Source organism: Echeneis naucrates, chromosome 12 (assembly GCF_900963305.1).
Source record: "Echeneis naucrates chromosome 12, fEcheNa1.1, whole genome shotgun sequence".
Lineage (NCBI taxonomy): Eukaryota > Metazoa > Chordata > Actinopteri > Carangiformes > Echeneidae > Echeneis > Echeneis naucrates.
Window position 1 is genome coordinate 12,552,938 of NC_042522.1, and position 24,901 is coordinate 12,577,838.

Below are 24,901 nucleotides of genomic sequence, written 5' to 3' on the forward strand. Positions count from 1 at the left end.
AAGTAACAAATTTATCTCTGGAAATTTTTTTCTGTGCATGAAAATCATAAACTGAATTGTAACCTTGTAAAGACCATCAGAGTGAATTACTGAATGATTTGTAATTCACTTTTAAGAAAATGTCCTTGCCAGCCATTACCACAAGTCTGCCCTTTAAACTTCTAAAAATGATGGAGGAACAGTTTGTGCCCTCTTTTAAAAAATCCCCCAGATTTGACAAAGAGCCTATTCCTTGCCCATTTCCAACAAACAGCACCATTCACACTGACTAAATCATGTGAAGTATTACAGAGACATAACCAGCTCCTAACCTCATCTCTGTAGACTCAAATGTGCCTGAGGAAAACAATGTAAATGAATAAAGCTCCACATAAACAAACAAAACCATAATCTGGGGCTTTTTAACACGATACTCACAAAATTGTTGATATTCCCAATTCTTTCCTTTCATTTATGAGACTTAGTGAGCACACATAAACACAAAATCAAAAACCAGGATCAGGCAAAATAGAAATTATCTGTCAGTGCTGCTGACTGTTTAAAATATCATGCAAACAAAATGAGGAGAGCCAAACTATTTTCATGCCACCCAAAACATTACAATATGGAAGTCTGGAGGACTAAACCTTTCTGAGGGGCTTTCGCTAACTCCTCCTTCCCGCTCTTTATTATCTCTTGCCACCAAAAATTCTTGTTACTTTTATTATTTTGAAAGCTTGAGGCCACACAGTCGCTGTGTGTGTGTGTATGTTTTTCTAAAGGAAAAACACCACTTATTAGGTGTCACGTCGTGTTAGAAGCTGTGACCTGTCAGGGCTCGTCTTGCTACTTATCTGTCACCACTAGCCTGTTCAGTGTCTGCGGGTGGCTTGGAAAACTGCACCTCAATACAAATAGTTGCTGTTCAATCATGGCCTGAACGACAGAGAGGTCAGCCATCAAGATGACCCTGGTTGTCAAACCCAACAAATACAAAGATGTTTTAGAAGCTTTCTAACCCCTGGGCTGGATGGCCAGACCTCCATTTTCAACAATTATCATGTAGCCAAAAAGCCAGAGAGAGTGATTTTGCACCACATTACAAACACACATTTAGTTAAGAAAATTGTGATAATTTCAGGAAAGCCATTATTGTTGGTATGCATCAGTGTTGTGTGAAGTTGCCTGAGAAAAGAAGCATGAGGGTAAAAAAAAAAAAGAAGAAGAAGAAGTGAAATAAACTTTTGAAGCACTGCCCCAGCGTTCAACCATTTTCTTAGCTATAAATCAGGCTTGTGATGGGGCCTTGAGAAACTGGAATGTGAGAGCGTGACAGTGATAGAGGTGAGCTGCCAGACAAGGCGTCAGGTAGCTGCCACACAGGGTTGATCAGCCCCGTGACACGCCAAGAGGCCCAGTCTGTGACACGCAGTGCTGTCCAACAGGTTATGAAGGCAGGCATGATGGCGTTGGGGTGACAAGAACCAGGGGCTGTCAAGAAGAAAACGCAAGGACAAGATGTCATGTTCGCCATGTCAACCAGCCGCCATCATCTTTGATTTTGCTCAGCAGAGACAGCTGTGAATATGGTCTCTGCATGGTGCTGATGTGTGTGTGTGTGTGTATTGCATCTCGAAGATTAGGAGTCTCTGTATATGTATGTCTGCACATACTCTGTGTGTTTAATATCCGTTTGAGGAAAAGCAGCTGATCTGAAATTTTCTCACAGAAAACCAGATTTTATGAACTTTCAGTTAAGCAACTTTTCCATAAGACAGTGCCCTACTGTTCTATCTGGATGGATAGTAAATCCTTAGGTTATGACAAATCACATTACTGGCCATCAGTTTGTTCATAACATAGGTGAAGTGAGTGTTTAGCTTAGAACTCAGTTTATTCTAACTTCTGCCTGAGGTGCTAAGTGTCCTTATCAAAAAAAAAAAAATAGGGTGGTAAACTCTTCTTCATGGTTTTTAGCACATTATGTAGCCAAGCTGTTGGGAATAAAACAACAATTGTGAAACAGCAGAACTTCAGCTGGGTTGTGCAATGTGTTTCTTATAAAGGATTCTCATGATGCTGAGAGATTGAAAAGGATGCCTTTGTTTTCTGTGTTGCCGCTAAAAGGCACCATTCAGAGACTTTGTTTCTGACATCCCCAGGGACTTCCTGTCCTGGTGTAAATGATTTTACACAAAGATGGTGGAGGAAAGCATATTAACACTGCTCTCTGTTACTGTATAAAAATTGTGACCTGAGATGGGTCATTCCATAAAACAGTTGGCGCAACAAGCAATTCATAAATTTTTCGCTCCAGTGCTATGTATTTCTCAGAAACTCAGTTATTATTATTTAGTCCCTATCTTGAACATGATGGGAGGCCTTAAGAGGACAAGTTATTAAATTGTCAAGTTTGTAGGATTTTAAATAAATTTGTAAGATTATTAAATGACTAAGGTTACAATTAAAACACATATAATTACTTATTTCTTGTCGGGTCTTTCATACTGCACAACTATTCAGTTGGACTGAAGGGTTATTGTCTAATTGAGTTAAAAAATTTTAGTCATCAACAACAGGTGTTTTTTTTGTTTTTTTTTGGTAAATACATTTTCACAGTCTCAGTGATATGTTTGTTGTTGTTTCTCTCTTTGATGAATTGCATTACATGATTCATGTGCCCATTTTGGATGAAGATACTCATTTACAGTATCAAAAAGCCAAGTTAGGTGTGATGTGCCGACGCCAGGCCTCGAACACTTGTTCAAAGGCAAGTGTTCGTTATCGGGGCCATCTGTTGGACACACTCTGAACATACTGTAGCAGAAGTAAAGTCATCACGGCCCCTGACTGATCACAGAACCTTCAGGCCATGTTTTAGGCACCGCATGAACTTAGTGAGGAGGGTGCTCTATTCCAGACATGTTCTTAAGCATGTACCAGCAAAAGCCTCAAACAATTAATGCTGACTGGAAAAATACTCTAAAGAAAAAAAAAACAAAACAAACATGCACAAACAACCATACATGCTGAGATTAGAGAACAAACACAGACAATTTCCACACTGACAGAACCCTACCTTTTCCCAGCCCCTTCCTTTTATGCTAAGCATTAGTGTTTATTAAAAAAAAAAAAAAAACTTCCCTTGTTAAATCACAGCCTGCTGTTGGCTTAAAAGTTTAATGATAGCCGCAGGGAATTATGCATCAGTATCTGTTATTTGCAGTCATTCATTTATCTCCTCTCAATTTTCCTCATCCTGTCTGTGAAGGACAAGGGTTGAAGTACCGGTCAGGACCCACAAATGGGGCTTGACGTTCTTGTCTTTGCACCAATCACAAGACCTGCTTTTGAGAAGTGTTAGGGCAAGGTCAGATGATATACAGCAGAAGCATGACACTGCTTAGTGCCAGCAGTGTAACACACACAGACACACACACTCTGTCTCAGTGCATGACATACCTGTATTTAAGTGTTACAGCATCCTGTCATATGCAACACCATATCAGATTTCACATTTATCTCCCCACTGACAGCTTGAATCCAAATTTCAACACGAACACCACTTTGGAAAGTTCATCCACAAAATTGTCTGAATAGCTTCATTGATTTGTAGAATATGCGTGCTGGCTGCACGTGTTCACGTTATTTCCCTTTGTGTTGATATATACGGTTTGCATGGGAACGAAAGTTTCTCCTCACAAAAATTACCTTCAGATCTTCCTTTGGCAAATGGCTCCATATATTATATGTCTCATCATGCAATATTTGAACTGTTGTATCCTTGTCAAACAACCTGAAGAATAGAAATGGGAGATGAACAGAGAAAAGCTTTAGGCTGAATTAGTCTGCAGCAGAATGCTTCATGCAGTAACAGACAGGAGATCAATATTTACAGACACTCCCCTGCTTTAGACATCAGCATTCATGTCAGAGCGAACAAACAGTCTTCACTGCTAAGGTAACGTCCAGCCCACACACTCCACTACACACTCTCCCAGATGACAAAGGTACACACCCTTTCTCTCCAACCTCAGCCAAAAGCGCAGCTAAAGGTTGACAAAAGGTGCCTATGGATCTTCTGTGTCACACAGCAACCACTGTCTACATTCACCCAGCAATTATCTCCTCACAGAAGTAATCCTGGCAGTTAAGTGGCTGGCTAAAAGCATGTGTACACAAACAAGCTCGGAGTGCAAGGTGGTGCATGCCGTTTATCTGCCGTCTCCATCACATACCAGATATACAGCTTAGCTTGACAGGAAACTGTTCAGCCTGATTGTACAGAAAAGTTTTAATATGAACATAATGCATCACGTGTCATCATACAGAAAGCAGACAGGAGTAACACAGGTGAAGGTGGCAAATATGGATAAAAGCAGACAGCTGAAGACTAATGTGTCTGGTATTGCTTAGTTAGGTTCCACTGATGAAATCTGTTGATTTTCTGGCATGAATGTCTCTGTTAGTTTCAGCTAAATTACTATCAACAGCCACCCAAGCAACAACCTTATATAATGGAGTATGATGACAAATTGGTGTCCATGATGCAGGAGCATGATTCAAGGTACATACTATGACTCACCCGAACTCCAAATCCCAATTGAGTCCAATCACTGCAATCCCCATGTGAGTGATCAGGAAAGCAACAATGTTGTTAGCTGAAGGAGCTTTTTGTGGCGACTCACCAAAATGCTACACTGAAGCCAAGTGAAACTACTTAAAGGCTAAAGGAAGACAGGATTGAAAAAAATGTGAATAACTTACCAATTTAATTGATTTAAAAATTATCCGCAAATGGATTAGAATCAGACAAAAATGCTACAGCTTGACAATGTATTTGAAGTAGGCAGCATGAATGCATTGTGCGGCAAGAAAAGGTTTTTGATTTTTGGCAGTTGGCAAAATGAATGTAAACCATCCAGCCATGTCCATGAGCCAGGAGCCAGTCACTTCACCCTGGGTAAATTGAACAAAACTGGCTCCAAAGGGAGGGGTGAGAGAGGTAACTTGAGCCAGTGTGAATGGACTCATTTTGCATTGGCTTAATTAGGCGTGACAAGCGAGGCGTGAACAGATTCCCATCATTAGGCCCCCTAAAAAGCCCATTAGAATCAATGGGCCACACTCCGGTCAGACTTTCTGTCTACCAGCCAGCCAGCCTCCTGCCCCTTTAGCAGGACACTGGATATAGTTACAGCCACCCAGCCGCGGCTAACTCAAACAAGGCAACTCTATAGCTGCGGCCCTAACACCCGAGGTAATGCAATTGACGCCACATTGGAGTGTAAAAGGGGAAGATGATGAGAGAGGTAGGGCTGCCCGTGTGTGTGTGTGTGTGTGTGTGTGGGTGGGTGGTGGTTTGAGGCGAGAATGTGTGTGTACAGGAAAGTGGATGCATGCAAGTGAGAGTGTGTATCCACAAGCATAAGCCTGTCTGCTTGACAGAGAACTGTACCAGACAACAGATCCAGGCAGTCAGTGTGGCTGATAAACTGCAGGGATTAGCAGGCACTTCGGGAACCCAAGTGGCCCTATCAATACAGGAGCGGGCCCATTGATCTGTTGTCTGGCCGGGTGCTGGGGCTAATTCCTGGACCTTGGCTCTGAGTGCTCCTCACTGGGGAGGTGAGAGGAGGGCAGAGGTGGGGGAGAGACTGGCTGGCTACGAGTGGCGCCATCCACAGACCCTACTGGATTTGAGGACTCAGTGCTTGCTACACACCAACTCAATAGCCTCATTAAAAGAGCCCATCAGGAGGTCAATGCAACACATATACTGTAATTTTTAAAAACCATATACAATCACAAAAAATGTCTATGAAAGCCTGTTTCATAGAAATGCTAAGTTACATGTGTCATGTGATGCCTGCCAATATTTTAGAATTAACCATGCATGGATAATCCTCTGATGTACTGCCTGTTTGCTGAAAAATGTAGATGAAAGATATGAGCTTTATCTAATTACCCCAGGTTACTGGCTACAATTTCACTTAACTACTATTACTAAGCTTTAATTAGATTTTACTGTACGAAAATTACTCTTTCGATCATTTGACAGTGTCTGGTATGTAAATTGCAGTGTGTTGACAAATGGGCTTATCTGGAGTAGAGTAGCCCACATTAGCACCTCCATGTAATCCCTGTCTGTCAAAGATATGGCCAGTGGAAGAAGTGTGCAGAGGTGGATGGTGTGATAAGAGTGAGGTGTAGGGTGCCGGTTGAAGGGAGGGGGGCAGAAAAAGAGTAAAAGTGGAAGGAAAATCCAAAACTTATGGAGGAAATACTGTAACAGCCAAGAGAAACAAAAGTTTCTTCTGGTTTCTGTGTGTAGCTAACAACAAGCTTTGTTTTTTCTACCAGCCCGATGCTGTTATTTTTGGTACAACAACACAATGGGCTGCTGCTGATATTGCTGAACATCCACACACGGCTTGCAGCTGTATGTGGTGAGAGTTCATCCGTGTAGCTCACACGTGGACATTAGGAGAAGAGAAGAAGCGATGGATGGATGGATAAATAGATAGATTTTCTTTATTGATCACAAGATGGGAAATTCATGTTACAGCAGCAAACTTAAAGACACACAGCAAATAAAAAAGGGTGCAGAATATTTATATATAGACACACTGTACAATGTAAAGATTAGATGAACATCATCGCCGGAGACAAAAATGGTAGTGTTGGGGTGGGCTTCTGCCTTTGAGGCCAGGAGATATACTGCTGAATATTTCATGACTGAAACTGACTGACTGACTGCCTGCCTGTCTGACTGAATGACATTGTCGTCTTGGCGCGCCACAATCCTTGACAGCACCCTGAAATGTACTGGAGCAGCCACACAGTGTTCACATGGAGGAATAGAACAATGGAAACCAATCCAGTTTGCCATATGCCGATCCTGACCGTGCACAAGACAGTGAATCTTTGAAACAAACAATAACAGCATTGTAATTCAAATTTAAAGCAAATGCAGGATCAGAAGGTTTTAGGGTTTTTTTTTGTTGTTGTTGTTTTTTTTTTTACATGGTGATCATAAACTGGATGGAAATGATAGAGGTCAGCAAAGTGCTTAGCGGTGGTTAAACCAAAACATTAGATGGCTGAGGTGACATTTCACTCAAAATTACAAATTTAAGCCTCAGAATTTTAAATGGCAGCAAAAATTAGAACAACCTCAGCTTGCGGGTGATCCAGAAGGCCACATGCAGAAATTGGTTTAATAATCTATTTCTGTTCCAGAAACCTCCACTTCGCTTATGTGAGCAAAATCAGATGGGGTTAGGGTTAATTATCGGGGACTTGTGGGATGAATGCAAAATTACATACGAGGAAAGTTTTACTGAATGAAAAATCTGATCAAATTTTCAGTCATTGACGAAATCCAGAAATATACCAAAAACCCATCACCACCATACAGGATAAGATGTCAGATTTATATTGTGCAGGTATTTGACAATTGTCTGCGTGATTTGTGACCTACCTGTTCTCAGTACCAGTCACTCTACTCCCATGTACACAGCTGCAGAGTCATTTCACTTTATTCCACATGTTGCAATTTTACCGCAGTTTTTGTGTTGAAAAGTGAAGTTGGTGTATAAAATATTACAGCAGGTGTATCTGTGATTTAGGGTCAAAAATATTCTGTTGAGTAGCCTATTACTGCGTGATTGGCCGCAGTCAGAAGTAAAGTATGCGTCCGCCTCTCGTTTCACCAACCATTCCACCTTGTCACCACTTTTCCTCATTTCCCCCTTGCTGCCCTTACTGGGTCATCTCCTTCTCTCCATCGACTCTCATCTTTCAGTTAAACCATTTCCACTAAAATCAACTCAAAATAACTTTTCACCTCCAAATTCCTTCCAGAGACATCCGTTACCTCTCGGCGGCCTTCAGAGAGGAAACCCATTCATATTTGATTCCCGTCTGAGCAGAAATGGCAGTAATGTCTGCTATAATCGCGACGAGTGTAATCAGGCGGGCTTTTGATGGGCTAACGGTTGGACGCGCACTCCACTAGTGTGTCGGGAGTGATATTGAATTTGGCAGCTGTGTCACATTTTTCTACAAAGCCTTTCTTTGATTTCCACTGCCAAATATTTCTGTTAGACAAAGAAAAAGGAAGATGGTTCAGTTTCTCAAAAGGGGTTTTGCCATATATTTTGTCTTAAGTTGAGAATTAAGTAGAATGTATTTATTTGGTTATCACGGAACAGTGCGATTATTGCAATATCATACATGTAGAAATTTACATAAAATATTGTTTTCAGATGTCAGTTTTAGCTTAAACAAAGGATTTTTATTCTCTTTCAAATAATTGTTTGAATCTCCTCACACCATCTAATTATTTCCTGAGAGCAATGTAAAAAACTTTGCACCTCAAGATGAACCTTGAGCTGCCACTGATTGAAGTTTGAAGTTTGAAGATTGAAGTTTTTTGAAGTTTTAGTCTGTAATTAATGGGGTTGAATTGTGATGGAAAAGGAACTTCAGGCCATCAATGCACACTTCCTTTTTCTTTCATCTCACCATAGCCTGTATTAAGTCTAACTAATTTCATTGTGCACCATTTAGCAGTTTTCGTGTTGACCTAGTCTAGCTGTGTTAGCTGGAGTTATGACAATTCCTTGTTGCACCAAAACTGCAAACTGGAACTGTGTATTATTAAAAGGAGACATTCCTACAGGTGAAAAAGGTCTGTGATGGTGGAGGGAAAAAAGAAGAGCGGTGGAAGGGTGTTGGCACTGAAATGGCTTTAATGTGCCACGTTATCACGACAAGTGCGAGATCAAGCAGGTTTTGATGGCCTAACTTGAAGTGCTCTCCACTCGCACGTCGGGGGGGATATTACATTTGGAAGCCATGTCGCGTTTTTTGAAAAAATCTCTGATTTGCTAACAAAAAGACACTCTCGAGATGCCGGCGACATTTACATCCATTTCCTTTTCCTCAGTCTCTGCCAGGAAGGGGAGCCCTGGCAGGCTTTACCCAAGGAAATCCTCAGAGACGATGTTCATTGATGTGAAATGTTAAATCAGTGAGAATTCCTTCATTGGCTTCCCTTATTCCTGCACTGGCATCATCTTCCTATGTCTCCTGTGGCTTCGAGCTCATCCTTTCCAGTAAATTGGCTGATGCTCTGTTGAAAGCGATGAGACTAATTTGTTTTTTACAGATTGTTTTTCCAGGCCCTTGGCACCATGTCCTGCGTGTGTGTGTGTGTACACATGAGTGTTTAGACACGTGTAAGATTTTTGTTGCATGCTGTTTGCAGCATGTCAGGGGCCACAGATCCTCCTAATCAGGCCTGACACCCGACCAGAGGCCCCATATGCCCCACACCACCCTTTACTAATTCTACCTCACCAGCAACCTCTCTTCACTAGCCCTACACAAGGCTGACAGGGGCCAGACTGCAGCTTCAATCAATCCACGCTGATGGCAAATAGCTTCCAGAGCTGTGCCAGGCCTATAATTTCCCACCCAGAACCCGCTCAGGCTCAGGTGAAATTGGTCAAGTTGAGAAAGAAGGACAGGGGTCATCCTGGGGCTAACACATTTTACAACTGCTGGCTTAGAAATGCACACATATACACACACACACACACACACACACATCAGAGCAATCAACCGACCATTCACCGAAATTCTGACAGCATAAGTGCAGTCCCATCCATACACATTAATGCTAGCGTATGTATTTAGATTTACACACACACACACACACACACAAAGAGGAAGTCAGAGTTCTGGCCTAAACAAACTCAGGATGCCAGGGAGTGTGGGTCTCAAAACGCACTTCCTCAGTGGATCAGGTGACTTCTGATGAGCGCTAGTTAAAGTTTTGAATATCCTCCGCAAGTGCATGCACATTGCCCAGATAATCACACAGGGAACCCAGACTCTGGGGGAAATATTACATCAGTATTGTGTGATTAATATCCCTGAAAAAAACTTGAAATGTGGTTATTTTTCCCATCCAGCAGTGATGAAGTCAACATTGCAACAATGCCATTAGAACCAATATTTTAAGATCACTGTAATTAATCATTAGACGCACAGCTGGGTTTCTTTTGAGTTGCTAGCTGAGCTTGCTCTGGCTTTTGAGACGCCCTGACAGCAATGTTGTGATTGACTTGTAATGCATTGCTTTCCCATGTCTAACGTGTCAAGATTCCTGTCTTTCTTACAGCCTTGGCCAAAAACATACAGTTCACTAAAAGCCTGCTAGCAACACCACAATTGACCCAGCTGTGTCTTTTTCCCCTAAATCATCACCTTCAAATACTGTCTCATCATCAAAGAAAAATGGCATGTTTAAAGAAAGAGTGAATGAGCATGTTTTTAAGCTGCATGCAAGCCTTAAATCTGCCATGTGACTGACACACAGCTAACACCTGCAATGACCCCCACCCTCTTCCAACAGGCCGTCAAATGCAAACACGGGTTATTCCTGTTGCAAACCATTTTGCTGTTTCTCTTGCCCCCATCATTCAGCTTGTTGAGGAAGATGCTGATGAAGAATAATGTTTTGTTTGCTTTAGTTGGAGGCAAGAACACATTTCAGTGTTGGAGGTCAGGAGGCAAGTCAAATTCTATGTGGCAGAGGGGGGAAATTTGAGCTTTTAAAGCTCTCTAAGTGATTCTCTCACTGTCTTGGCCTCTGGGCGAGGGTAGACTTGTTTCAACACACCCAAACGGAACAAGGCCCCAAGCCATACATCGACAGAAAAGTGATTTGCAAGAGGTTGTCGCGGGCAGCATGCGGTCACTAACTTAAGGTGGGAGTTACTATCTCTCTTTCAGTAATTCACTGTCACCTGCTCCAATCAGATCATAATGTCAGGATGTGAGTACAGCACCTAGATCATAGGTCACATCTGCTAAGAACAGGATACTCTTTACCAGCCAGAATCTGCCCCTCAATAGTTCTCTTTCTTTTTCTATGAATACAAAGTTCATTTTAGGGACGTGACCTTCTGAGTGATCAACCGCCGCTATCACCATACGAAGAAAAATTCAAAAGAATTTGGGAAAGCACACGTGGGACTTTCCTGTTTCACGAATCAGAAAAAAACAGAAAACTGTTTCTGGTTGGCTGCACTAATAAAATGAAAAGAAGAAGGCAAACTAACAAATATGTATAAATGGGACCTGATAACGGGCAAACAAATGACTGTAGTGTGTGGTCATGCAGAATCCCTTCTGCTGATCCTGGACCTGATCCAGTTTAACTCAGCAGAGTTCTTGGACAAAGTGGAGATAATTCTTTCAGTGATCACGGTATGAGAGAGATTTAGTGCTGCTAAAAGCCAACAAATGTCAAAAAACCCCAGATCATTACAGCCCATCAGTTCTTCCTCTTATGCACTCAACTGTGAGCACTGGGACTTCATTAAGGTACTTCACACATGTGATTATAGAAGATGTGTGTGACTGTTTTGGGGCCATGCAAGAAAATCTTTTCTGAGTCAGTGCAAAGTACAACTATGCTCTCTGTTGCTCTTTTTCCCTTCTGACTCTGCTCTCTGTCTTCTTCACCTCATCACCTCTCAGTGTCTCACCACTGTGAGGGAAGGAAGCCATGAAGAGCACTGCAGCCTGATCTGCTTAACGTACTGAGTTTGTATATGAGGTGTGGGGGTTTTTTTGTGTTTCTTTCTTTCTTTCTTTTTTGTCTGCATGTGTGTGTGTGTGTGTGTGTGTGCACAAGGGAAACAATGAATCAGTCAAAGAGGAAAAGAGAAGAGAGATAAGAGTAGATATATTTAATCGTGCGACATATTTGACATGAGGCCTGGGTGAAGAGGTGGGTATGCAGGATGAGATCCATAGCAGACATATTGCCCACATGCACAAACACATATACACACACTTATCCCTGGAGTGTTCCCCTCCTTGTCAGCCAAGTGCTGCTACGCTTTGATCTTGACACTGTGGGTCAACCCAAGCCCCCATCTCTCTCTTTTTTTTCCTCTCTCTCTCTGGCTCTGTCTCCCTCCCTCCAGCCGTCTGGATGACTGGCCCGACAGCCGTGGGGTGTTTAGGTTCTGGAGGGATCCCAATTTCCTCTTCTAATCATGACATCATCCTGCCTCAATAGGTTAAAGATGTGGCCAGCATATTCCCTGCTTCCTTGTTCTGCAGCTTCCCATCAAATTACACACATTACATGTTGCCAGCCGCGGCAGCAGACTCTGTTACTAAAAAACATCAGGAGCTGGCTCAAACGGGGAAGGGATGCATGTAAATGCAATTTCATTGATGGTTAAAATCATGTGTAGCTGGCTCCACCAATGGAATATATTTCAAGTACATGGGCATTTTATTTTCCTGTACATAAGTTTAGCCCATATCCAGGTCATGAGGTAATCCAATAGTCTTGTTCATCAGCAGTTTGCAGATTGTGTCCCAGCCTCGGACTTGATTAAAGGCTGAGGCTGATTAGAGGTGAAGAGTAGCTGTGGTCTGCCTGGCCTGTCAATAGCTGTTAACTTCACCTCCACCAGCCTGACTAATCACACCAAGAGTAGCTCTTCTGGCCTGTTCTCTACCGAACTGTGGCTCTTCTATTCTCTTCTCTTCTCCTTTGTTTCACCTCTCTGCCACAACACTTTTGCAGCGTTAAGTGAGTAATGAGAGACGCCCAGATTACAATCATACTCCTCATTTTCTGCCAGACTAACATCTGTGCTCAGCCATCAACTCCACAATGAAGCAATGTTACTGAAACAATTCAGGCCAAATCTGCATTGCCATCACGAGGGTAGTTATTGTCATAGCAACTGTTGAAATTGACAGTAAACTTTACGCTTTTTTACATGTAAAATGTATTTTATTTTACATACAGTGTGTACAATGAAGTATGAGGCAGCATTAAAAGGAGAGTACATTTTAACAAGCCTGTTTTTAAAATATCGAAAGATATCATTGTTAAGAAAAAAGATAGCAAGTTACTGTATTTAAGGTCTTCATGGAGTAAGCCAAAACGTTTTGTATTTCGTAGTGTATTTTCTGCTTTCAATGAAAAATCATTTCCATCTATTTGGACAAATGTGTCCCTGGTGTGCTTTTAGACATATGCACAGACATTTACATTCACATTTCTAACATATCAGATTTTGCATCCTACTGCTTTAAGAATACTTTGGCTGTTATCTTTATGTTGTGGAGGCAGCAATAGAAAATAAATCGATAAAGTCCCACATTGACCAAGGGTGACTATTGGTTATAAACAAGATTGTTAGTGTGCAGAAATTGTTGTTGTACAAAGTGAGGTGAATGCTATTCCTTAGAGAAATAAACCCTGAGGCACTCATAGGCTGAGTGCTGCTGTATTCTGTGCACAATATTAAATAACACTGACGAATGAAAAGGATTTTATCTTGTGACTTGTCCTAGCTCACAGCAAATAGAAAAGACAGTTCTGTGCGTTACTGAAAGCTTACAAGCTGTTAAAAGATGAAAGTCAAGTTGGTCACAGCACCGCCATCACCTGCTGCTTTTGATGATCAGCTGACAGTTATGTCGTCACACCTTAACTGCCACCTTCATTTTAAACAGGTTTCCTGTCCCTTTTGTCCATATAAAGAAAACTGTGCAACAATATGGGCCGTAGCCTTGGAGAATACCAGTAGTGGAAACGTTGCTTCAGGTATGGGCTCTCTTTATTTACAACTAAAGTATGAATCGTTTAACAGAGTTCATTTCTAAAGATATGACAACATTAATCTGCTCAGAACTCCTTCGATGTCTGGCAGTCATATTGACTCACCTGGATTGCCACTATGAAACTGGGATGAATCACCAACTTTAAAGGCTATATTTGCTGACAGATATCACATCTGCTGCAAAGTTTGTCACCAGTAAAGAGTATATCTTATTCTATTATGACTGTATTTTGTGATTTATTTTCATTTATTTTCATCCGGGTTTATTCTGATTATGTCCCTTAAACGTGACAGTGGCTCAGTTACTGTGCTCTGATTTCAAAAGGAAACTTCATCCAAGTTTTAATAAAATCTGGTGGACTGAAGTTTGCAAGCTAAATGCGCTTTTAGATCATGTTGACAGAGTCGATTCCTTCTGGTTCCCTTTGCTGTTTCAAACTATTGCTGTGATTCTCGATCAAATTTCAACTCAATATCTGATTTAAGCAGATAAACAGCAGCTTGCCCCCTCACCGCAGCTATAACCATACACACTTGGTGCACTACCATTGCTTGTACCCTCAAACTAAACATTTAGTGAAATGCTTCCATCATTGCGGGCACTTAACATCCACATCCACCTGTTACTGAATCAGTTAATGGTAAGGTCTCATGGGCTCAAATTAGGGAAAGGTTCCTTCTGCACCCTTTATCCTGAAACCTTAGCCCTGAATTTTAAGTCCACGGCGGGAGGGTGTTCAACTCAAGGCAGGCCAAAAAGGATCAACTCTTTCATTTCAACCTCTGAAATTTTCACCTTATATTATTATTGGCCTCTATTATCGTCAATGAACCAACCTGTTAAATAGAGAAGTTATGGATAACTGAAATATCAAAAACGGCAACAGGATGAGGGTCTTTCTGACCTTCAGTATCTTTTCATTTAAATTGGTTTCAGATCATATATGTTTTGCATGTTGTGATTTTCTACATTGTTTTGGGCTCTATTCTTTTGGCATATTTCTCTCAGTTCTGGCGAGTTTAGATTAGATTACATTAGATTAGAAGCCAAATGAGACACTTTACTATTTGCATTGCATCAGATTAGAATTTCAATTAAATTACTTTAACTTCATTGGTGATCACTGTGAGAGCACAGAGCTGATTCAATTCTATGTTCCTTGTCAGCGTTGTTTAAAAATAGAACCTTTCTGTGCATATTCACGACAAGGAACAATTAGTCAACTGCGTGAATAGTGCAGAGGAAACTGAAGCTCTGTCAGAGAAAGTCTATCCATGGAAAGTTCGCACTTTCACATTTAGTAGGCTCACAAGCACGCAGCCAAAGTGTGTTTTACATTAGGGAATCAGAGAGTGATACTGTGCTTGAACCTGGTCTGTAGTAACCTTTATGGTGGCATGAGAAGTAGTTGAAGTAAAACTCACACAGCCGTTTTTCATTCTTTTAACTTTTTCATCTTTCACTCAAGCTTCATCTCTAGAGATTATGCTTTTCGCACAACAGGGATGAATAAAATTGTTTGTTGATGCTGCAGAAACACTTCAGGGATGTGCTGGAAAAACACAGCAGCACTGGTCTTGCAATCAAGCTCACCTGTCATTTGTAAAAGAGACATTATATTGTCAGTATCCCACAACATACCATGAGCTTGATGTCCAGTTAACATGTGTACTCATGCACTTACAAGCATATCTCCTTTTTTATTTGCAAAATGAGAAAGGTGGGAGAGGTGGGGAATTGGATTCCTCCAAGCCTGCTGTTCCTTGTCAGTGCGGCTGTAGACAGCTGGGCGCCCACTACAGTTAAGATCAGAGGCCTTGATAACCTGGGCCCTGATTTATGGAGAGCAAGCGGCCTCTGCAATCACCTAATGAGGTAGAGAACGCAGTGTTTACATGTTTATTAGATAGCCAAAACCAGCTGGGGACAATGTTTTCCTCCATCTCTCTCTCCCTCTCTCTGTCTCAACATTCAGAATTTCCTGCCTCTGATAATATATTCTCGCACTCCATCATTACATTAAACATTTTATTACTGTGCTATCTATCTATCACTGCTCATCTTGAAACTGATCTTGAAACTTGGGGGAAAAAAACACCCCTTGTCATACCATTGCCAGTAAATAGTTGCCAGTTACAGTAACAGCAATACACCCATGAGCGTGTAACAATGAATATTTGCTTTCTTCCTAATCAGTCCAGTACAGGTATTTTATAATCCCCAGCAGACCCTATTGTCTGCCTCCACAACCGAGCTGCGCCACATACTTTGCCGTTCTCATTACAGGAGGTCATGGAAAGTGTCCTCAGTAGGGGTCCGTCTACCTCAGGCCCTTTTCTCAGCTGGTGGAGACTGGAACTTACATCGGAGCTGCCACTTCTTGGCTTCGTGGACTGCAACTTCATCCTTTAACAGTTTTACATCCACCAACATAAACAAAAAACTAACGGCCTCACCTCTCTTTGGGCTGGCAATGGAGTTGGCATGCTTTTGTGAGCAGACACACTTGCATGCATCCTTATATAGATATTTCCAGTAACCAGTGTTCGGAAAGTGCTGGAAATTAGATCTTATAATCCCTGCTGCTGGCTATAGTCTCTTAAAAGTAAAAAGAGGAACAAGTGGTATCAAAGTCAAGGTTTGGGGGGTTGGTACTTGTATTGTGCACATGTACTATGCAATTGTTCATGAACAGAACATTGTTCTTTAGGTGACTGTATTAAATTATAAAATAATACAAGTCTAGGACAAAACAAACACAAACACAGAATAATACATAAGCATCTCTGGAATCCCTCAGCACCTGGGAAAATCTTTTTGCTGTCCAAAACAGTTAATGCACAACAGACCACTTTCTCACTCTCTCCCTCTCTTTCTCCACTTGGCCTTGTAAAACCTTAGCATATCAAATCCGCTTTCCATCAAGGTTTTGTAATTGTTTTTGTTCGGGAATCAGTGGCTTTAAGGGTTTTTAGAGTTTGCCTTTCAACTACACAGGATCTTTGTTAATGTTATCTGCTTCTTTGCGCTAGCAGTAAGCAGACTGTGTTAGCAGACTCCATGCAGGATGCAATGGAGGTCTTCAGCTCTCCTGATGATTCTACAAAAATATGTGACCTGTAAGATTATAGTGTCAACTTCATCTGGCTCTGCACTGTTATGTTTTTGTTATTGATTTCTGCTCATTATTTATCCAACCAGATGGTATAATTTTTCCTAAAAATAGGGGTGTTGTCTCATACACTCATTACCAGATATCTATCTACTCCGGTGTTCTGCAGGACAAGCACCATGTTATTCTAATCCAGTGTTCTTGTAATGTTATGTGTAGTAACAGTGAATTCTTACTAAAGCCACTGACCTTCTCTTTAGCTTCTCTGGATGTTGGCTACTGTACCTACAGTACATGGAAAATAACACCTCAAGGAAGGGATTCGCAAATATCTATTTTAAGCAGCGACAAATTTGCAGACCTAATAGTCTTACACTGTTACAGTAACATTCAGGCGGTGGTGGATGAGCCCAATCATCAAAGTCTTAACCTCTTCCCTCTCCTCCTTTACCCTCTGATGCCGACCGGCCGGCGCTCTTAGCCAGCCCCAACCCCAGCAAATCACTCATTTTTATACAATTACCTCCCGCTCCCTTCCTGCACATGGCTGGGTGCAAGTGTCGCCCGTCTGCCTGCCATTGTGTGCTAATTTTAGGCCCATTATTTGCTGTAACAAATGTGCAATGGGCAGAGTCACTTTCACATTAATAGTTTGCACCCAGAGGGGAAGTCTTCCCCCTCATCATGGATCAAAGGTCTCCTCTATTGTATCTGACTTCCTGTTTCCCCTTTTAGCCACTGTATGTTGTTTTTTCTCACTCTCTCAACCTGGTTAAAAGTACTCAGGCAGGCCAGGACTTCAAATTGGACACTGCTGTGAGTGACAAGCTTGAGGAGATGCCCTTTGACCCTCACGGTGATTGCTGGGTAGCTGGTATGTGATTTGTGGAGCAACATGGAGATGAGAGGATATGCGTGAACTGAAAGCTCACGCTCTTGATATCATGTGTCCACGGAAGGGAGCAGAAATCTGGATTCTATTGTTGTGCTGTCAGCAGAGGTGTCCAAGTTTGATAGAAAGTCTTTGTCACCTTTCTCTTGCTCAGCTCCCACAGATAAATGGCAAATGGTAAATGGCAAAAGCTGAGCAGCTGAAATTACCATGACCTTGGTCTTCCTAAAATAAGACTTTTCAGAGTAAAATGGGTAAGTGCAGGCTCTGATATTCTGACACTATCACATTGACAGATGACTACCAACAACACTTACTGACTGATCCAACTGATGTGTCACGGGAAGCCGTGCAGCATGTACAACTGGAAAGACCTTTATGTCACAAAGCTAAACATATCTCATCTCACCATGATGCTGTGAACAACTGACCCAACACATGCCTTCTATGAATCATGGGGACACACTGTGGGAAAGATACAAGCTAAAAGATAAGCAGAGAGAGGAAAGTTGTCAAACTGAAGAAATACTTACATTTGAAAGCATAATAATAAGATGACAATATTAATTTAATCTCTATCCGTATTTATATAGTACTCACAATCATTCCCATAATAATAACGGGACAGGACAGGAAACACAAGGAGTGAGATGTGTATACACAGAGTTACACAGAGTTACACACTATACTGTGTGTCTAACTGTGAGCCATTGGCTTCAGCATTGTTAACACGCTTCTGCACTAAAGCAGGGAATACTATCTCAAACCTTAACTTTTTATGAGGGATAATGATGAACTGTATAATTTCTTTGTCTTCAGAGCAAATATATGTATTTATTTATTTATAGTGTGCTTCTTTAAGTGCATGTTTTGACTGATCAGGGAGTAAAACAAGTTAGGATACTGTAAGCATAGCTAATGGACGATATCAAGAGAGCCCCTACTCTTCTGAGGACTCATCAATAACTGTTTACTCTAGTTTCATTGGGCTTTATCCACCAACAACTGCCCGCCAACAAACAGAAATGGTGGATATACACACTTAAAATTTGGAGATTTTGCAAACGTGCACAGCCGTCTGCGGTGGTGGAAGAAGTACTCCACTGTACTTAACTAAAAGTACCACATTAACCTTTTTACTTGAGTAAAAGTAAGTAAGTACTTGCTGAATGTATTGCCTACGATATCATTGAGTGCGCTGACTGTATGTACATTTTAACACATCAATAGTATGGACTGTGCCATTTTAATCAACAGTGATACAGACGATGCTACTGGTAACACTGGCATAAACCTCATATCAGTTATTTGAAAGGTTATTGTTCTTATTGTGTTTACCCCCTGCGACACCCATAAGTTTTTATTTTGCGATACAGCCATCTAATGCAAAACCGTTCTGTTATGTTGACTGCAGTAAATACATTCAAGCAAATTTTTGTAAGCGAGTATCTCGTTTTTTTGAGGGAGACAAAGATAGCACCAGAATCTCCATGAATCATTTTTGGACAGGTTATCTCAAATAAGTCTAAATAAGGAATGCAGAGTGATATGAAGGGTGTGAATCAGAAGCACAAAACCCCTTGCTAATGTGGCAGCGGTCGTTCATCTTTTGCAGCTGTCATAATAAGATATATCTGATGGCCCATTCAATTCAATGGAATTGTCTGCAGTGTTCCGTGGAACCATAAAATGGCTTAAAATAACACAAACAAACAATAAAACCCGCAACGTGATGTGCAATTGTAGCGGAGTAGAAGGTATATATGCTGTAAATCGTAGTGAAGTAAAAAGACAAAAGTATCAACAGTTAAATCTACTTAAGGAAAGTACAGACACATGAAAAACGTACTTGTACCCACATGTCTGCAGTTGTGGTCTGCGCAACACACAGCAAAAACAGTCATGGTTTCTGATGCTGTGATAAACAACCATCAGAATATGAGGAGGACTGAGAGGCTCCAACATGACACAGCGAAGGAGCATTTCTCTGAGCCCGCTGATCCTGTAATTAGGGCCACACAGAAGGTGAAAGGGATTGCTGATTGCTTAGGGGATGACCTCTTGCATGATGGGGGATGGAGGGACTTAGGAACAGCAGCTATGGGAGTGTGTCATCTTCTGCTATGTGACATGTCCATGCTAATGCAGCGTGTCCTCTGTGGGCCAATAAGAGGCTGAGCCCTGCAGATGCACAGAATAAGCTCTTTGCTCATGATACTTTAGGTCAAACATTCTCCTTCCAGCAGTCAAGGCTGATGAGTTCATGGAAACTGCAGTGGACATTTGCAGTAGGCTTCATAAGTATTACACGGTCAAAATAATTGACTTGCATTATGAAATATAACGAAGAACATTAAACTGTTTTGATTCTTTTTTCCTTGCTACTTCACCAGTTGTAGTAATAGAAACTCAAAGGACTCAAAATAGCAAGTTGCATTGTTTTGTAGCCTGAAAAGCCGATATGATGGAATTTGGTTTCACGTCTTAATTTATGTTGCATTAAAATTTTTAATTCACTGAAAACATAATCAATGTGATTACTAATAAAATTAATAATAATAAATATTTGGTGCTTGATATTTCCTGAATTGCTATTAAAAGGTTAGAGGAGAGGAGAAAAGAAAAGAAAAGCTCAAGAAGAGAATCAAAAAAGCAGAGGGCCAAGGCCAGGGGACATGGAGCAAACAGGTGACGCTCTGAAATAAAACTGGAATACATTTTTTACTTTTCACTTTGCAGCGCCTGAACGTAGCAAAGGTACATGGACTATGTTTATCATGTAACTTTCAAATGTTTTCTGTATTCCAGCACAACCAAATAGCTGCTTAACAAAAAGCGAAACAAGATTGATTGTAATAAATATGGCTGCTTGTTTATGCTTCTGTGATTTAAATAACTGAACTAAACCTGAAGAGCTCAGCCTCATGTAGTGTTTAATGTCAGGAATTAAGCAGCTGAAAACCCAAGCCCCAATGAGGACTGTGGCACTAGGATATTTTTTTAAGACATGAGCTAAACTTAGCTGTGAGCTAAATCACTTAACTGAGTATGCAGCTTCTTGTGCACCATTGCCACAGCCAATAGGTCTTTTTTCTGTTTCCCTGATATGATAAGTTTCTTCAGGAACACTGGGGTCTGCCAGGAACAAGCGTAGACAAACTGATTTTATCCTCTTTTGTAAAGTTCAGGGGTCTGACAGGCGGACAGACACACACAGATGGGGAAGAATATCTCTAAGCATCTGTATGTCATGAAGTCACAGGGCATCTCACGGGGCATGTTTAGAGAGCATGGAGTGAGGCTTGAGAGGCAGTGGGGGTTAGTGTTGGGGGGGTGAAGGTCATTGTGCCTTCAGGCAGGTGGGGGTGGGCTCAGGAGTTAATTGGTACTTTGGGGTTTGATGCTGAATGTTGGTGACAAGTCTGTTTGGCCAGACCCAGTGAGCCCCTGCTGCATATTCACTGTGTCGCAGGGCATCGCAGCAACTGTCACTGCTCTCCAAACCAGAGGGATAGAAACAGAGAACAGCTCATTCCAGGAAAAAGGAAATATGGGTGAGAGAAAGAAGGGAAGGAAAATTGCTTCAGTAAAGATGCTCTTGCTTTTTTTGTTTTCACTGCGACAAAAGTCGAAATTTATATTTCCCTGACCCCCTTTTTTCTTTTCTTCTTCTTATTTTATGATGCTGAAAGTTTCCAACTAGGTGTCCAAAACTCGTTGGTTTATTTTAGGTAAAAGCTGCTCAGCAGCCTGGTAAGAGGGAAGAGATATGGCTGTTACAAAGCCAGCTAGTAGGTTAGAGAAGGGGGGAAAGGCGGGGCTCGACTGACGCTGAGTGTGACTCAGTGAAGCCCTGGTCCTAATTGTGGCCCAGGGAAACTATTGTATCCAGCGTGCAGGTCACCCCAGGCCCCAGGAAGGTTACACTGCCCCTCTTAAACCTGTTGTTGCCTGGCGCTCACATAAAAATTACACCTCGTAAATATGGACGGCTAGGGAGTGTGTGAGGCAGGACTGGGTCGGTTACTTTTCTGAACCCTGCCCTTTAAACTTGCAGTCACCTTGGCCCTGCTGCCAACTGCCTGTTAGGTTGTTCGCTCTCAGTCTGCGTGGCAGAATCAGAGACAGGCAGCTGTATATTTACTGGCTCGTCCTTTTTGCCGGGTAATGTTTTTTGGCACTTTGTGCTCTTCAGCAGTGAATTACGTTTTATTTCTGAGTATGTGCTTCTTGATGGGTTTGTGCACTCGTGAGCAAACACTCAGGACCTTTTCTCCTGCAAGAAATCATTTCTTACATAAACCTTCGGAGGAAAAGGAACAGGACGTGAAGGAAATGCTATTTTGTTTATCGTCAACTCACTATGGCTATGATGTGATTACTACTGTTGGCCTTCAATGTTTTTGAATTTATTCCAGGGGTGATGTTATTCCTGTGCAGACTTGTAAAGTTAATCTTGGATGTATGGATGGTGAGTGACTGTAAGCTATTTCAATAATCTCATGAGGCTATAACTAAATGCTACGAAAGAGTCACCTCCCCCAAAAAGTTACACGCAAATTTTTTCAGCAAATGTCCAAAACTGAAATTTGCAGGATATTGCAACAGCGAGTCACTGTTTGATTGGTTTTATTAATGTATCATCTTTTAAACAAGTCCCTTAAACTAATTGAATAACTAAGTAGTTATTAATAATTATTTTGACAATTACAGTCTCCTAACCTTAACGTGACAGTAATCTTAGCCCCAAGCCTCAACGTTTTTCTAATCTTTGCTACGTACTTATGTTAACACAGCAGCGAACCAACAGGACAAACATGGAAGGTGTTTAATCAGTCAATTGGTCAGTTATATTAGAAAGATATTGAATTTCTTCTCATATTTCAGAACAGCGTTCTGCCCCATAAAGGATAATTTATCACCTGTTTGCGTCCATCTTGTAATTTACTGCCCTCTTGTGTCCACTTAAGTTATATTAGCGGCGTACAATGTAGCATAGAGCGCAAAGATGAAGCGCAGTCTGGAAGGGTCTGGTAAGTTTACTTCTGTGCATCTGCAGATTGTTTTCATTTTCAGACTAATAGTCATCAGATCCAACTGGCATTCATTTGAGTGACATCCCTCCAGGCAATTTATAAGATTTTGTACAGCTCCCTTTGGAGCCATAAAAGGGATTACAATTTTTTTTTCACTGATGTAGTCATATGCCCTAAGATGTGTAAACATAATAATTGAATGTGTAAAATCACTGGAGTTATCTTTTACATTTCATTGTAAATATTTCTGTGTGTGATCATATTGATGCACATAAACAATTTATTTGAAAAGGCCAGAAAAAATAATCAGTGAACTTTCCATATGGATGCAACACACCAATGTACAATTAAAAAAAGCCAGACATGATGTCAAATTCCAGCATCCTCCTCCTCCGGCTCGCTTTACACACACTGTGCAAAAGGAGTCCAAGGTCCTTTCTACGTTTTGATGAGAATCCAGCTCCGATTTGCAAAATACATCGTCAGATACATGTTCTCTAGTCTGGTCTGTGCTTTTTGTGTTATGAATATGTGCAGAACATCCCTGTTTCTGCTGAGGCAACTTGTGTCATTAAGGTGAGTGATGGTGATGTAAAGCATGAAGAGCCCAGGGGAAGGTATCAAAACTTTTGTCAATCAAATATTGTTTTAAAAAGTCTTTATTTAGCTTCAGACTCATTCCACGCTCTCTCTCTTTCTCTGTCTTTCCCCTTCTCTCTCTCTTTCTCTCTCGCTCTCTCCTTTCTCTGCCCATTATCTCCTTCTTTGGTTTCCCAGGGACCTATGTGGGAACAATAGAAGTACAATTAACGTGGCCCAGGCATGAGAGAGCAAGCGTTTGATGTTCCTTTTGAATGGTCTCCTTGCTAAGGCTAGGAAACTAATGTTTGACTGTACTCAACCTTTACTGTGTGTTTTCCTTTTCTCTGAAGCGTATCAGCTCCCAGATTATTAAAATTCAGGCCATAAAAAAGCTGATGGCAGCTGCAATATGCCAGAAATAATGTTTACAAAGCCAAGGCCCTCATTATCTCCACTAGGCCTAAAGTAGGAAGACAAGAGGTGGGAGAAGAAAGGAAAAAATGCTTTTAGCCTCCTGTATGCCCACTTTTATTCTACTCTTCTTCACTCTCATTTCCTGCTGTGGCACTTTGTCATCCACTTAGTAGGAGGAGCAAAAAAGATCAGGATATCGTCATGGCAATACCAGAGAAATGGTAATGGTAGCAATGGAAATTCTCTCCACTGGTTGCTTTTTTAGTGATGAAAACAAAAATGAAATATACACTTTTTTTTGATAGCATATTGGAAGCTTATTTCACGACCCTACTTAATGGCGTGCATTCATGTTGGTGAGTATCTTTCTCAAACAGCAGCCCCAGGACACAAATTATCTCCTTGTGGTAGATGCACTTTTAAAAGCTGTGAAAAAAAATATCCTGGGAAATAAACACTTTTTTTTTTTTGGACACAGCTGTGTCTCCAGGTTGCTATTTTGCTCTATCTGTATATTTTGCCACATCAAGACACAAGCGTAATTCATATACTTTGTGCCACAGGGGTGGCTGGTGTTTGTTCTCAATTTTGTTGTTATGTAGGTGTCTTGGGCCGGGGCCATATTTTTCTATGATGACACACACACACACAGTAACAGTATTAGCTAAACTATATTGCAGCTTTTAATTTTAATCCCAAATAACAAAACAGCCTACCTGCTTGCTACTCGTCTTCAGTTCCCCTCTGGGCTCAGATGTTTGGAGATTCTTTAGAGTAATCACGAAAGAGCAAAGCAGTGGACTCTGTCTACTGAAGTGGTGCAGCCAAATAAAACCCACGGACATGAGGAATACAGCTAATTCACCTTAAAATGTGAAAGGACATTGGACTGATTGCACGCTTTGTGGTTGCACAATGGTCATTCTGGGGAAAAAAGTTGGGGAGCCACGCAATGGTTTTAGTTGGCTGCCCAGGCAACCAAAGAACAGAGCAGTAGCATTGTTACATAGACAAACAACCATGAAATGTACACAAGTTTAAGTGTGACCTCCACAAAGCACCGTTTTTGTGGTCCCGGAAATAATAACAATAAGCACTCCAAAATAATTTTCTAATTTACAAATCTCTGAAAGGCAACTTGACAGTATAAGCCTAGTTCCACAAATACAAAATCGAATGTACAGGAAAAATTTTTTAGCCAGGTTAACAGGTTCA